Source organism: Sorex araneus, chromosome X, assembly GCF_027595985.1.
Source record: "Sorex araneus isolate mSorAra2 chromosome X, mSorAra2.pri, whole genome shotgun sequence".
Taxonomy (NCBI): domain Eukaryota; kingdom Metazoa; phylum Chordata; class Mammalia; order Eulipotyphla; family Soricidae; genus Sorex; species Sorex araneus.
Window position 1 is genome coordinate 224,268,373 of NC_073313.1, and position 16,345 is coordinate 224,284,717.

General features: G+C 46.4%; 1 protein-coding gene across 4 annotated transcripts in view; it reads left to right on the top strand.

The window, feature by feature from the left end:
- The window catches only part of MYO1B (myosin IB), a 194,660-nt gene that overhangs the window by 11,812 nt on the left and 166,503 nt on the right, over positions 1-16,345 (top strand). The gene's annotated exons all lie outside the window — the stretch shown is intronic.

Sequence of the window (16,345 nt, forward strand, 5' to 3'; positions counted from 1 at the left end):
CTTCAAAGTACCCAAGACCCTCAACTACTGGCTTTATGTCACATCTATCCCACCTCCTCCTTCTCCTCCCACTCTCCCCCTTCCCTATTTATACTCTCAGTTTTGTAATCAAAAACTAAGGGTTTATTATTGTTTGATGCTGTCCCTTGTTTTGACTCTCTACATACTGCAGATAAATGAGATCATCTGATGTTCCTCCTTTCACTGACATTGTTGAACATGATTCCCTGGGTCCCATCCACTTTGCAGCAAGTGTCAAGACTTCCTCATTTTTTTTTGGGGGGGGGCATGGGGAAATGGATGGCGGCAGGGTTTGGACCATACTCAACAACGCTCAATCGCTATACTCCTAGCTCTGCTCTCAGGGGTCACTCTTGGCATGCTTAGGGACCATATGTGGTGCTGGGGAACGAACTGAGGTTGAGATCATGCAAGTCTAGTGTCTTAATCCCAAGATTTTATCTTTTTATTATAATTGAACAATAGTCCATGATGTATATATATGAACCACACCTTCTCTATCCATAAGTTCATCTGTCCTGGGCATTTGGGTTGTTTCCATGTCCTGGGTATTGCACTTTGGACTGAGATGAGCATAGGAGTCACTGGGTATTTGGGTTGTTTCCGTGTCCTGGCTATTGTACGTAGGGCTGTGATGAATATAGGTGTGCACATACCTTTTCAAATTAGTATTTTTATGTTATTGGGATAGATGTCAAGAAGTAGTAGAATTGCTGGCTTGTATGTAAGCTCTTCTCTTAGTTTTTAAAGACATTTCCATACTGTTTTCCATAGAAGCTGACCCAGATGACATTCCCATAAGAGCACCTTTTTCATTACATTCCAGCCAACCCTGGTTGTTCCTAGTGTTCTTGGTTAGATATCATTCTCACTGGTGTTGAGATGATGTCACATTGCTGTTTTGGTTTGCATGTCCCTGGTGATGCATGATGATAAACAGTTTTCATGTGCTTACTGGCTGTCCTTATGCCTTCTTCATGGGAGTTCCTGTCTCCCCCTATTGTTGGATGGGGCTATTTTTTGTTGCTGTTGTTGATCTTTGTGACTGATTTATATATCTTGGATCTTAGCCCTTAATCTTAAATATGTTAACCAAATATTTTTTTCCCATGCAATAGGACACCTTTTAACTTAAATTAAAAACAATTAGGCTCATGGTTTACAATACTGCTAATGGTAGAGACTCATGCGTAAAGCATTTCGGCACCAGACTCTCCACCAGAGTGTTCCCCTCCCTCCACCATTGTTCCAGTGTCCTCTGTTCCTCCCTCATTCGTCTCTCACTGCTAACCTTTTACAGTTTGACGCAGTACCTCACTGGGACTATGTTGTATTAGAGAATCATCTTAAGAACATGAGGAATGGATGGTCTGGGGAGAAAGGTAAAAGGACTAGAGCGCATGTCTCACGTGAGCATGGCCCCAAGTTCAGTGAGGTTAAATATAGGGCTAGATTGGAGGGGCAGGGACGGTTGGAGTCTGCTGGGACTCTGTCGATTTCTGGTCTGTGTCATGTCGGGGAGAGCTGGGACAGGCAGGCCAGGACGGTGGGTTGAGTCTGAGCAGGGTCTTCCAAGCAGTAGATGAGGTTCAACAGATTCCTCCAGTGCAGGCCCTGAGCGGGGAGGACCAGCCAGGCTGTGAAGCCTGGAGGAAGACACCGCCCACAGCTGGGCCCACAGCTGGGCCCAACAGCTGGCTGAAGTTGTTGCTAAGATTCTTTGGAAGGTGGAGTGAGAAGAGAGGAAGGTGGGAGATGGAACAGCGAGGATTGTAATTATGAGACACGCAGAGGAAGGAAAAGCCAGCGAGGAAAATATAGAGTGCCAGGCAGGAAGGGAACAGCCAGGGAGAAAGGCCACACGGGCAGGGCAGTTGAGTCTTTCAGTGGGTGACAAGAGGGGGCTACAGAGGCTCTCTGGTTCAAATTCTGGGCACAACATAGAATCCCCTGAGCTCTGCACTGTTTTTCCTGAGCATAGAGCTAGGAATAGTCCCTGAGCACTGCTGAGTGTGTCCCAAATCAGTAACCCCCTCCCCTCCTAAACCGAAGAGTTGGCAGCTGGCCTCAAGGCACCTGGGGATGGCTCAGCGGCAAAAGTGTCACTTGTGGGCCAGAGAAGTGATGCTGGCTTTGCATGTGGCCAGTAGAGTTCGATACCCACCACCCAGAGGATTTCCTGAGCACCACCAGGAGTGATCACTCGAGTGCAGAGCTAGGAGTAAGCCCTGAGCAGAGCTACTTGTGACCCGAAAACCAAAGTGTCACTTGCAAGCATTAGGTGAGTTTGCTCTCACACCTACATGCATAGAAGAGTACAGACCCAGCAGTTTTGGGGTTGGGCACCCCACCCCCAGCCATGACAGCCTCAGTGATCCCCAGCCCACTGAATTATGTGCACGCGAGGACTGCGACTAAAAATATGTGCCTCCATGAGCATCACAACTCAAAAGAAACACACACACACACACACACGCACGCACACACACACAGACTGCATGGAGAAAGCTCCTAAGTGTGTGAGCACCCCAACTAGGCACTGTGCCACACTCTCATTGTCATTGCAACAACAGCCAAGGGCAGGGTTGGGAGACTCCAGCCAAACAGTGACCGGAGGCCACTTCAATGGTGCACCCTGAACAATGGGCCCTCAGGAGGCCACAGTTTTCAGAGATAGACCTTAATTGTGGAAGAAGAGGCAGAACCAGGCAGGTTTTGGAAAAGTTGATTGGTGTATTGTTACTCGGGCAGCCGGAGCAGAGTAGCAGACTCCCAGGGACTTGAACCAGCCTCTGTCCACCTTTCCCCCTGGGGATGCGTATCTCTTGTAACCAAGGTGATGGGACAGTGGTTTTCAGCTTTCTTCTGCCTGCAGCCCGTAGCTGTCCTCTTGCAGTTGAAGATCATCACAAGCATGTTTATTTCCTTGCGGTATCAGGGACTGGAAGTCCTAGATCAGGTGTCTGTAGAGTTGGTTTCTCTGAGACCATCTGGCTCTGTTCAGATGGGATGTCTGTGTACCAGCCTCCTCCTTGAATATGGAGACCATGGGCTGGAGATATGGTACCGTGGTCAGGGTGCTTTCCGTGCACACACCTGATCTGGATTCAGTCCCTGGCACCCCATGTGGTCCACGAACCCTTTTAGGAGTGTTGAGTGCAGAGGCAGGAGTAAGTTCTGAGCACCGACCACATTTTAACATATTGCCTCTTACAGGCTTATTATTCTCCAAGACATCACATTCTAAGGGAGATGCATTTGGGAAGGGGGTACAGAATACCCTAATAAAGGATGATTCCGATCACAGTTTCTTACTTACCTTCTTCCTTGTCCTGTGTTCACCCATCCTCGACAGTGTCCCCCATCTGTCACACTCTTACCGTCTGGCTTTGGTGAGGCCAGCTCTGAGGGCTTTGAGAACTTCACCCTCATTGTCCTGGTCCCTCGGTGTCTGGGTCCTGCTGGCTCTGGGTCTTGGCTCTCTTTCTAGAGTCACATTCATCCATGTGTCCTCAGCTCCTCAGTTGTGACTCAGTCTCCATGGGGAAGGGCCTTCACCCACCCTGGCACAAAGCTTATACTGGCTAGCGGGGTAGTTTCGTGTAGGGGTGTGGGAGCCTTGGAGTGATCAGGTCCCGATGGGTCACTCCTAGTGACTATTGCTCATTTCACCAAAGAACTCCCAGACAAAGCTGAGACACTGATTTAGGTATATTACAGTAAAAATTTATATTTGACTTTGTCTCAGATTTCACAAGTTTTGTTCTAGGTTCTTTTCTTGTCAAAAGCCTACCATGGTTAAAATAAGACCGAGTGGGTTGCTATCCTGGTGGAGTCCGGAGGTGGAATTATTTTGGTGGTTATGGTATTACTGCTTCTCCCCTCCCCCTTTCAGATGCTTTTTTCTTCATTTTCTCTTTTGAGTTAAAGCTATATAGAGGTATAGAGGTTATAATTATCCTCTTTGGTACTGAGCTGGGAACCATGTGAAGGAAGGGCTCAGGGTTCATGTATAAATACATGTTAAACTGTAATTATTTTTTTTGCATTTCTGGTATTTTTTTGTGTATGTGTGTGTTTGTATGTGCATGTCTGTTTACCTAGTGTTTATTGCCATCGTCCATTGCAATAATTTCAGTATAATTTTTGCATGAAAGATCGATATTTTATTAAAGAGACAGTGAGAATTCTAAAATATATATAAATCATGGATATTTAGTGACCTAATCTAGACACACCCGGTTTTTGTGGGATAGCTTTGAGGAACATTTTTAACTCTGTTGACAGTTATAAAGAAGTGTGTGATTTTAAGTATGAGACTCAAATTTAGAAACTTGATAAACACATTAGTGTTTATTCTTTGTATCTTTAAGAGTTCAGGTTGTAGATTGACAGGTGTCCTTGTACTCTTGAGTTTCATCTGGCAGTGGGTTTGAAGTGTAATTTTTTTTAAAGTGATTTATAAGCACTTCTGACTTGGGGGCAGAAGAAATACAGTAGTTGGATATAGTTTTGTAAAACCAGCCAGGTTGCTAACTTGTAATTTACTGTTCCTTCTTCTGTTTTCTAGTTCTACAGCTTTATAAAACAGTACAAGGTCTTAGTGATCTTCAATTAAACTTGCTGGATCAATTGGTCTCCCTTTTCCTCTGAAATAGCCAGTGGATGCTGGTAACAGTAACTTCTCAAAAGTTAGAGGGCTGCTATGTAGTGTAGTATAGTATACATTTGGGAATTTTAGCTTCCCTTAGGGAGATGTAGACTTACTTAGATTCAATTGTGTCTATTTCCAAACCTCTTGATGCCAATTGCATATGTCATAGTTTAGTGATTTTGATGGAATGGAGAGGTAGTACAGTGGGTCTTAGGAACTTGCCTTGCACATGACTGACCCCAGTTCAATCTCTGGCCCTGCCTGTGGTTACCTGAGCACTGCAAGGAGTGATCCCTGAGCACGGAGCCAGGAGTAAGCGTAGAGCACTGCCAGGTGTGACCCCAGAAGCTGTATATATATTTTCATAGTAACAACAGATCTATATCTATATATCTATACCCATTTATAAATAATTTCTGTGTAAATACTCAGATGTGTATATACTCATGTGTATATATATGTATACAACAGATACACATAGGCTTATGTATATGTACATATGTGTTGTTCCTATGACAATTCACTGGAACTACTTTTATATGGAGCTATCTTGATAGAAGTGGTCAGCCCAATAACTGGGTTCAGCAGTGCATGTGCATGGCCCACGAGAACTCCTACAATGCCCAGGCTTTTGTGAGCTGCTGCGGCTCAAACTTAGGACCTTACGCATCCCTGGCATACGCTCTCCTGCTTCCACTGTTAACCCCGGCATTTGAAAGCCATCTGATGAGAGTGCATTTCTCAGAATGATTGTAGACAGTTTAGGAGTAGCTGAGATATCAGCAAAGGATTTGGGGGAATCAAAAAATAAAAGGACTCAGGATAGATAAACTGAGGTATGACTATGTGAATCTGAGAGTCTTAGTGGCTCACTCAGACCTATGCTCACCAGCACTCAGGTGGGGACTGTGCCCATGAAGTCCTTCCTCCAGGCAGGGTCCGATGGAGCGACCCCTGGGAGTATTGTGGGTCCCCACAGCTGCAGAGGGAAGGGCAGGCTGAAGCTCCCAGGCTCTGTGCCTGAATTCACAAGGAGTTGCTCTGGAACCTTCCCAGGCCTCTTCATCTCCACCACTTGAAACAAATGGTGGCTGAAGGCAGAGCCCTGAGGATGGTTCATAGAAGAAGCAGCCCTGGACACTTAGTGGACAGATACTCAAAGCAGAGTTCTCAGCACTGTGATGCAAGACTGGAAAGCAAGTGGGTTTCTAGGATTGAATTTAAAATGATATGTTTAGGCGTGGAGTTTCGTTTCTCTTTTGATTTTTTTTTTTTGTTTTCAGGGGCGGGGTCGGGGGAAATGGTCCACACCTCACTATGCTTATTAGGGCTTGCTCTGGGACCATATATGGCACTGAGGATTGAATCTGGTTCATAGACAAGGCCTGCTTTACCCACTGTGCTATCTCTCTGACCCAGGTCTTTGTAATTTTACTTTGAACTAATTATTTAAAAAAACCCTTAGCCATCCAAAGTGTCCATCATTGTGCATGTAGATGAGAGCACCAGCACAGACCCAAGCCTCCCTCCCCCACTTACACACATCTCACATCAATTTCTCACCTTTTACAATAGTCATTTATTAGTTTTTTATGCTTGTTTCAGTTCCCTTGGTTCTAATTTTGTCTGTATTCCCCAACTACTGGATTCATGCTCCAACCCAGGTTTCTGCTGTCTGCTTACACGGGGGCCCTGTGAAGTTAGGAAAAGGGACCCCCTGGGGCAGGCACAGCTTTGTTTGAATCTCCATTTCCGTTTATTGTTCCAGAAGACTTTGTCTTGCTTTTTGGGCCACACTCAGTGGCACTGAGGGCCCACCTACTCCTGTTGGTGTTCAGGGATCATGCATGCCTGACTCTGTGCTTGATGGACCATATGTAGTGCCAGGGTTGAACTGGGTTGGCCATGTGCAAGGCAAGTGCCCCGCCCATTGTACTATATCGCTACCCACTCCCCCTCTCGCACCACTTAAAAAATATATTGCTGAATTGAAAACTGTGCAGGACAATTCTACTTCCTGTGTCTAGATACGCTCCCATCTGAATCTGTCTATTCTCTGATTAAATCTGTAGGGTATTTTTTTGTCTTTTTTTCCTGCTCAGACTGTCTTTGAGGACTCCCCCTCACCTATACTGACAACCTTTAAGTTTCTTTTTCAGACTCTCCCCAGCAGCGCTCAGCTTTCCAAACGCTTGAACATCAGTAATGACAGCAGTGTGTGTAAATGTCATAGATGTCACAGCCAGGCAGTGTGACACTTTTCCCCTGCCATTCCATCCCTCTCCCCGTCATCCCCCACTTTCACAGCTGTAAACTCTTTAGCTGCATGCTCAGTCTTGCCTCAGTTTACTTTTCCTCCTAGTCTCGTGGCCTGCCAAAGCTAGCCACCAGTTATCTTTAGCTGCCCTTCTGTCCAACCACTGTCTTTCTGAATGTCTTCTGTACTTGTGCTTTAAAGTTATTTTCACTTTGACCCCATTCTATTCACCCTTGAAAAGTCAAGGACAGATTTCACCTCTTAGTCATCATCCAGTCCTCCTACTCAAAATAATAGCCTCACCTCCAAACCATGCCATGAGTCTCTGTGTTCCTCTTGAAGTGAATTAGCGGCCGTGCTATTCTGTTGGAGCACGTCTTGTACTATTGTGTTGCTCTGAAGTATTTTTCCTTACCCAACTGGATGGCTCATGCCGGGGAAAGCGGTAGCTGTCTCTCTTAATTGTTTTCTCCCAGTGACTATCAGGCGCCCGATTAAAGCGGTGGGCAGTGACTGGTGGAGAGTCCAGCCTGGTTAATCATACAGCAGCCCTGGATGGAAGTGGAGGCCACTGCTTCTTAGCCACGGGTTATTGACCCACTTTTATCTTATCTCTGTGCAAAATATTTGTTGTACTTAGTGTGTTTTGCCCGTCACAGTGAATGTTTGTCTCTCCCCATCATGTGAGCTAAAAATGACAGTGCTAGTTAAATTAGTGAAAAGAAAAATGGAGAAGAAAAGTTGGTGAGTTGTTTTAATTTCTAAATGTGGGCCTTAGAAATGTCTTTTAAAACTAACACTACTTAGTTTTTCTATTAGCTTTTCACCTATCTACCTCTCTGCCTGCTTCCCTAGTTGTTTATGTAACATGATTAAAGGTGGATTATAAAGTTTTAAGTTTTTATGGCTTTTAATTTGATGATATGTGTAATTACAATATGGTATTTGTAAAGTCAAAAATGAACTGCTTCTTAAAGGGAATTAACTTTCCTTGATCAGGCATGTACAGTGTAGTTCACTATTAAGTATATATGGGTATACATATAATATTTTACAAAACTTCCTTTGGGAAAAGTTACTGGTTCTACATATGGTTCTCATATGATGAAACAGGTTAGCAATTAATTTTTGTACAGTTTTATAGGTTAAGTATATGTTCTGTGTGTGTTTGCATGTGTGTGTGTGTGTGTGTGTGTAATTTGGTGATGGCAGGGATTGAACTTAAGGCCTCACACACATGCAAAGCCTATGTTCTATTGAGCTAAGGGGAACAGACGTGTGGGAAGACATTTGTATGTTGGCATCCTTATACATGTAATGATTTCTGTGTCATAGAACTTTTAGAAATCAGCAGAACTGATATTCCAAATCCGTTAACATATATATTTAAAGTTAACACATAGATTTTAGTCAATTCTTGAATATATTACTTAAAAGATTTATTCTATTATGGCATGGTTTATAGTTGTTTTGCTGATTGCATGTCTTTGTACTTTAGGCTATATTTAGAGAATTTTTAGATTAAGGTTCTCTTGATTTTAAACTCAGTACTGCTTCCAGTATTAAGAAATAAATTGACCCAGAAAATACTTTCAAAATTTAGTATGACTTGATTTTGATCAGCTTAGATGAACATATCCACTATAATTTATCAGTTTTCTCTAAAAATTCTTTCACTGTGACAAACTGATTTTTCTTCTTGATGTTCACAATCACAGCCTGTTTTTCTTTGGGAACACCTTCGCTGTTTTTGTTTGATTAGTTCTCATCTGATAAACATTCATGAAATCCTAATGCAAAACAGTTGCACCCTTTGATTATGTAGTTTGCTAGTTTTTATTTTAATGGAAAACTGCTTAAAGAAGCTTATACATATTTTTTTGGCTATTTTTTGGGGGGGGGAGTGGTATACACCTGGATTTATTCCTGGCACTGCACTCAGGGCTCACTCCTGGCTCGGGGGACCATATGGGGTGCCAGGGATCAAACCTGGGTCAGCTTGTGCAAGACAAGTTCTTTACCCACTGTACCATTGCTTCTGCCCTTCCAGAAGCTTATAAAATTTTATTATTCTGAAAAATGTTTTCTCTTATTTTTTGGGGGAGGGGGTTTCGGAACCATAGGTGTGCCTGGGATTCAGCAAGAGAAGCAAGCGTCCTAACCCAGGTATATCTTGCTATCCCAAAACACCTTTTTATTACTCAAAAATACAACAGTCCTATTTTAAAGAACCCAATGAGCAATACAGAGTTTTCTCTTCCTTTGCTATATTTCTTAAATTGTAGTCTTTAGGTCACCCCTCTCTCTTAACAGATCTTTTCCTTTTATCTCTGTTTGACTTTATTAAACTAGCCAGTGCCATTTTTCAACTTACACGTATAGTATGAACACACAGAACATGTTTTCACGTGCCTTGATGGCTTTCGATGCAGATGCTGGTGCTCTCTGCGGTTCTCTCTGTGCTGACACCCATAAGAGATTCTTCTGCTGCTGAGGTCAGAGTGAAGCGGGCAACTTTCCTTGACCTCTTAGTAAATGTCATTGAGAAAGATTCTTGTGGACTGGTATTTGTTGGCTTTTTGGGTTTTAACATTCTTTATAACCAGACCCAGGATGCTTACTCACCCCCAAGTGAGGAAGTTCAGTCTTTCTAGAGCTGAGGGTTTCTTCTTGAATTAACAGTGACGGAAGCTGGGATGGGATATTTGGAGCTGTTGTATTCAGCCTCCTGGTGGGGAAATTGAGGTTCTGAGGGTGTGCCCAGCATCACACTGCAAGCTTGCTCTGGAGAAGGGTCTGCAACTTGACTCATGGCTGTTCCTGAGTTCTTTTCTTCTTCTTCTTCCTTTTTTTTTTTTGCTTTTTGGGTCACACCTGTTGATGCACAGGGGCTACTCCTGGCTTTGCACTCAGGAATTACTCCTGGTGGTGACCATATGGGATGCTGGGGATCGAACCCGGGTCGGCCGCGTGCAAGGCAAACTCCCTACCCACTGTGCGATTGCTCCAGCCCCTCTTCTTTTCTTCCGTGTCTAATAGATTCTGTGGTCTATTGCAGAATGCAGTAATTCATGTTTCTCTGAGGGAAGATTTGCCCCATTACTGCTAGATCATAAAGAGTGTGCTAAATTCAGTTTGTTTCCTTCTGTTATCGCTAAAGAGTCTGAAGGATGGAAGGGATGGATGAAGCCAATTGGACTGCGGTGTATCCCAGGTTATTACATGTGCTGGTTCAATCAAGTATCTCTAAGAACCTATCTGGGTCGGCTTCTCAGACTGCTTGAGGGTGGGCTTCAAGAACTGGTGGCTCCAAGAAACCCTTTCAAATCATGGTATCTTTAGTGCTAATGAGACTCCCTCAAGTGATTGGATGGTCCAATCCTGCATAAAGAGATCAGAAGAAGTGGATTATAAGTGGGGTGCAAAGGAGGAAGAGGCATGAGGCCCCTGGCGTATAGGATGAGACTGGAGACCCTCTGATGGTTAGCAGGCCAGTGCCTTTGGAAGGGAAGTTGGTTTTCCCCTGGTGACAGCAGTAAGCTGGTGACAGTTTAATCATCATTGCTTCTATTTGCTGCCCAGGCACTGACCAGGAACAAATCAGAGAAGTGTGGGGTGTGCCAGAATGGAGCGGCTTCATGGCCACCTTGGGGTTCCAGGCTCTCAGGCGTGCCAGTGTAAATACAGTCGTCGTCTTGGAATTTTTTTTTATTTTATTATTATTTTTTTAAATCTTCCTTCAGGGAATGAATTGAGAAGTCTATGAGCTATAATTAGCATGTGCCACATGGAGCTGAGTTTGTGTTTCTGGCTGTTACAGTGGTTTCTCATTTTTGGCTGCCTCTGCCACAGAAACACATTGCCCCACTCAGACATGAGCTCACTCATTCTCATGGCGCGTGAGAGTTGGCTCACGGGACTGTAGGTTCCCCAGCAAGCCAGGCCTGCTGGCTGTCCAGGTTTGGCTGTGGGGGAGGGGAGCGCCCCGCCGGAGACTGCTGAAGGCTGGGTGGTCGTCATTGCAGTTGCTCTGCCCTTGGGTGGCTGGAGCTGCTGTTGTGACCCTGCAGAACTTTTATTTTTTAATTATTTTTTTTTCTTTTATAAAGTAATTCAGGTTTGCCTTGCACGCAGCTGACCCAGGTTTGATTCCTCCATCCCTCTTGGAGAGCCCGGCAAGCTACTGAGAGTATCCCGCCCGCACGGCAGAGCCTGGCAAGCTACCCGTGGCATATTTGTTATGGCAAAAATAGTAACAAGGGGGTCGGAGCGATAGCACAGCGGGTAGAGCACGCGGCCCTTGCATGCGGGCCTTGCATGTGGCCGGCCCGGGTTCGATCCCCAGCATCCCATATGGTCCCCCAAGCACCGCCAGGAGTAATTCCTGAGTGTAAAGCCAGGAGTAACCCCTGAGCATTGCTGGGTTGTGACCCAAAAAGCAAAAAAAAAAAAAAATAGTAACAAGTCTCAGAATGGAGACATTACCGGTGCCCGCTGGAGCAAATCGATGAGCAACGGGATGATAGTGCTATAGACAGTGCTAAAGTAGTTCACAATATTTGAGTATGTTTAATATTCGAACAACAATCCCACCACCATCACACCTTCCCACCACCATATTTTGGGGGTTTCCATCCCAAAGCCCAGCCCCTGCCCCAAAGAAGAATTGATATAATGTCATATTTCCTTCTAAGGTTGGTTCCCTCTACTTTGAATCCCATCAAATGTGGTGCGGTACTCTTGGAGTATGGGTAGGGTGTGTCCGGTCCAGGGAAAGGTTCACTTGTGGGTGAGGCTTGGCCTGAGCGTGTGGGGAGTGGCTGTGAGCCTGGCGGTAGTTGGGTACTGAAGGTTTTCAACTGCCCGCTGGGTTCCTTAGGGCGGGGAGGGGTCTCACCCCACCCCCTCTGGGGTTCCCCGAGTGAAACAGCCTGGCATGGCATCTGGCAATATGGATATGGTGAGCATCATGTTGCTCCCTTCAGGGAGAGAAGTACAGGTGACCTGGGTGGTGACCAATGATGAGATTATCTGGCGCCAGCTAGGGGTGGTTTATGGGCGGGCAGAGGATGACCCTGCAGAACTTTTTCGAGGAAAAGCCATTTGGGTACTGAAAACATTCTCTGGGTACTGAACCCATGGCATGGCTGATCCAGTTGAGGCGGCTCTCCTGGGTACTGATTTAGGCAGACCTGCCCAAAGGACTAGAGCGATAGCACAGCGGGTAGGGGGCATTTGCCTTGCATGCGGCCGGCCAGGGTTCAGTTCCTCCATCCCTCTCGGAGAGCCCGGCAAGCTAACCGAGAGTATCCCGCCCGTACAGCAGAGCCTGGCAAGCTCCCCGTGGCGTATTCGATATGCCAAAAGCAGTAACAACAAATCTCACAATGGAATCGTTACTGGTGCCCGCTCGAGCAAATCAATGAACAACGGGACAGCAGTGCCCAAAGGCAAGCCTGGGAGAGTTGGGGAGCTTTTGGGGGCCAGAAGAAGAAATGGGAAGGGAGAGAGTGAGTGTGTCTGCTGCTGCTGGCCTCTGCATGGGGGCTCTGCTTTCTCTGGCTGCCCCGTTCTAAGATTGTGGCATGCCTTCGGGCACCCCTGGCCCCTTCACAGGCATCTCAACTCATGAGAAATGAGTTCTCTTGGGTCAGAGTCTGGGGCCCTCTACTGGGTCTGGGACCCACAGTCTGTGCTACACTATACTTGGTGAGTGTCAGAGGGGGAGTTCTCAATAGAGGAAACTATTGTCACAAACCTTTGTGGAAAATGACCCTTACCTAATGTAGACAGAAGCTGCTTTAAGGAAAAAAAAAAAAGCAATCGAGTTTGAAGAGCTTGACAATTTAGGGCTCAGCATTTGTGTTCACCATGGTCAGTGGGAAACGCCGAGAGGAGTCAGGAATGCTTCCTACGTGCTGGCTGGCTCCTGGCCCCATTTCTCTCGCTGTTCCAGGAAGGTTTTGCCAGGCATCCAAGACATTTTACTTATGCATCAGAAAAGATAGCTGCTAGCTTGCAACCTAAAACCTTCAATGTTGTCATAGCAGCCACTGTTTTTTTTTTTTTAAATAAGAACTCCTAATTATTCTATTTAATAGAATTGGTATTTCCACAGGAGTTGGGGGAAAAATACATGTTAAAAAAAATCTTGTGACTTTGCAAATTATAAAATTTCTCCATGCTGCCTTTCCAGTCATCAGTAACTGGCCTGTGTGTGGAATTGACGGGTGTGTGTGTGGGGGGGAGGAGGGAGCGGGAAGCCTCCTTCCTGAGTTGATGCCTTTGGTTGCCCTGGACTTTCGCAGTCCCTGACCCAAACAAACCTTGCCATTGGCAGGGGTGCCGCCCGCCCCTCTCTGCCTGCTCCTCGGGTGAGAGTGGTGGACTCATTGCCACTGTCTTCACTTAGGATGGGTGACCTGTGTGGCTTGTGGGCTTCTCTGTGCTTTTAGCTATTTCTCTCCACGCCCTGTCCACACGTATCCTGTTTTATCACCGTGACCCTTTAACTTCCTTCATGGTATCCAGAGTTGGACTAGATGATGGCAGGTGGGTCGTCTGTAGTAAAATGGCCCAATTGTTGGGCTCCTTTCTTCCCCAATCCAGGATTCTGATGAAGAGTCCTAGGAACTATCAACGAGCAAACTACCCACTATTCTTAATGAAACGCTTTAGAAAAGGCAGCGCCCCCTCTCCCTTCCTCGTGGTTTTTCACCCTGGAGGAAAGGGCTGGGAAATCAGATGGCTTTGCTTTGCATAAATGCCATGAATGGTCTCACGTTATCAGTGGCATAAAGATGTGTGTGCTGAAGGGAATGAAAATTGGCATCTCCGGGCGTGGCCACACATGCCTGTCAGGGCCCATCTCTCACACTCTCCAGGGCCCTGCAGGGCCCTCTGCTGCTCTGTGTGATGCCCAGATTGCATCTCCTTGGCAACCATTTAGTTTGAAGAAATTGTCTCATCAGTGTAATTTTTTGGGGTGTGTGTGTGTGTGAGAGAGAGTCCCAGGGGTGCCCAGGAAGCACGGAACCTCCCTGGGTATTCCTGGCCTCCAGGTCTTAGTCCCAGTGGTGCTAGGGCCACCTGAGCCACCCGGATGCTTCTCAGGGTTCCCAGGGCCACATCTTACCATCTTCAGCAAACTTTAGGACTGCACCTAGCAGCTTGGGGTGGGGGTGGGGTGGGTGGGTGGGTGGTGGGCACATGGTACCAAGAACTCACCCCAGGTTTGGCGCCTGCTAAACCTGAACTGTACCCTCTCTACTCTTAAGTCCTGGCCCGAGAAATCATTGTTTTATTCCGATTTTATCCCATGGCAAGTCCCGAGGACGTGTCTTACCTTTTGGTTTCTAACTTGAGGCTTGCATGAGCTGTCACATCCTTGCTCTGTTGCTTTGTTGTCCAAGACCCCCTGATTTCCTATTGCTGGTGGCCAACCGGACAGGGAGGGAGGAGATGATGGGGACCGCGTTGGCATGAAGCGTGAGCTTTGTCAACTTGTCCGTGGCTCTGCACACCACGGGCCTGTGGGGCCTCCGGGGACTGTGACACACGCATCCCAGTGTGACGGGGAGCTGGCTCGGGCTCGCACAGAGCACTCTGCCCGTGAGGAAGGGCCACCCATTGCTCTCAACTGGGTGTTATTTAAGATGAGCAGAATGGGCCTGACTCCAGGTTTTTCTTGTGGGCCCAGGAATCCCGTCATCCCTGCTTCTCGCTGAGGTGCGTGCGCCTCTCTCCCCACCCCCGCCCCCAAAGTTGCTCCTGCAGCAGGCGCTGAGCTAGGCCGCGCACCCACTCACCTGTTCTCCTCCGTGGATTTCCTGGCCCAGCCACCTGACTGCAGTCTCTCTGCGAGTCTATTTCCAGAGCCCTGGAGGCTGGTGATGTGTGGGTGGGGACGCGCGGGGCCCCGAGAGCTGTGGCTGTGTGTGCTGTCTCGGGGCCCGGGGCTTCAGGGAGAGACGAGCCGAGGAGGAAGGCAGCGTCATCATCTCTGAGAAAAGCTTTTTTTTTTTTCCTGGAAAATATACATGACATGAAATTGACCATTTTTATCCCTTTTAAGTATGTAGTTGAGGGGCATTAAGTACAGGTTGTGGACCGTCTCTGCCATCCATCCCTAGAACCTTTTAATCTTCCCAAACTGAAATCATGGCCGTAAACAGCAGCTTTCCACCTTGGTGCCGTGAACCTTCTCTCTCTGTCTGCATTTGACTACCCCCCCGGCTCATAAAAGTGGAACCACACATTACTTTTCCCTTTGTGCTTGGCTTACTTGGTGTGAGGTCCTGAAGATCCATCCATTTGTAGCATGTGTTATTTTTCTTTTTCTTAAAAAAAATTTTTTTTTTAAAAAAGATTAGGAACAGTATTCCTTTGTGTGTATATTATCCCCCCCCCCCGTTTTTTTGGAGGGGTCCATTTCCAGTGGTGCTTAAGGTGCAAACCTGGGGCTCCCTCATGCAAAACACTGGAGCCAGCGCTCTGAGCCATGCCTTTTTTTCTCTCTTCACCAGCTGATTGATACTTGCTTGTGCTTGACTTTCGTCTCTTGGGAGTAATGCTGCGTTGAACACGAGGGCAAAAATACCAGTTTGAGTGCCTGCTTCCTACCCAGTAGGAATTGGAATTGCTAGATCCTACCTACCTCGATTCTGTTTCTTTTCTTTGTTGCACCTGTGCTCTCCCCGCCAGTCCCCCTTGCACTTCCCTTTTAAGATCTGTTAAGGAATTTGATTATTAGCTTAAAGACACTGGTGAGTTATTAAAGGATTAGAGCAGGGCACACGTGATGAGATTGCAGCTTAGAAAGGCATCATGGGTGGTGTGTCTGGATGGGGAGGGAGAGGACGGGATCAGAGAGACCTGCCACTTAGCAGATTGTTGCCCTCGAGGTGAAAAAGGATGAAGGCTGAGCTAGGGCCATCACAGTGCCGGGAGAAAGGTGGACTGGGATGAATTGGTGACAAAGTCAATGAGACAGGCTGGTTATGAGGGAAGTAAAAGGCCCAGAATAAGAAACGGGGTCAGGCATGACTCTATGACATTTACCATAGCGGGAGATTGGGGGGGTTGGTGTGAGGTTATAGAGGCTAGAAGATTTTGTTGTACGTTGTCTTAATTAAGCTTGGACATGTGCTGCAGGCCACTAGAACATGAATGCCCAGATGATGGGCGGGCAGATTGTTGATAACAGGAATTGCTGCCTTGCAGTATAGAGAATAAAGGGCCAGATGGCCAGGCCATGCGGCTGAATTTAAAAGTCAGGAATAGTAATGGTGTGGCCTGGCAATTAATTTCACAGGTTCTTCAAATCTATTTCACACTGCTACCTGGAGGCAGAAAATCGATCTTTATCAAAGTTTGTAAAACGGGAAGTGATGGACAGTTCTTTGGTAATAAAA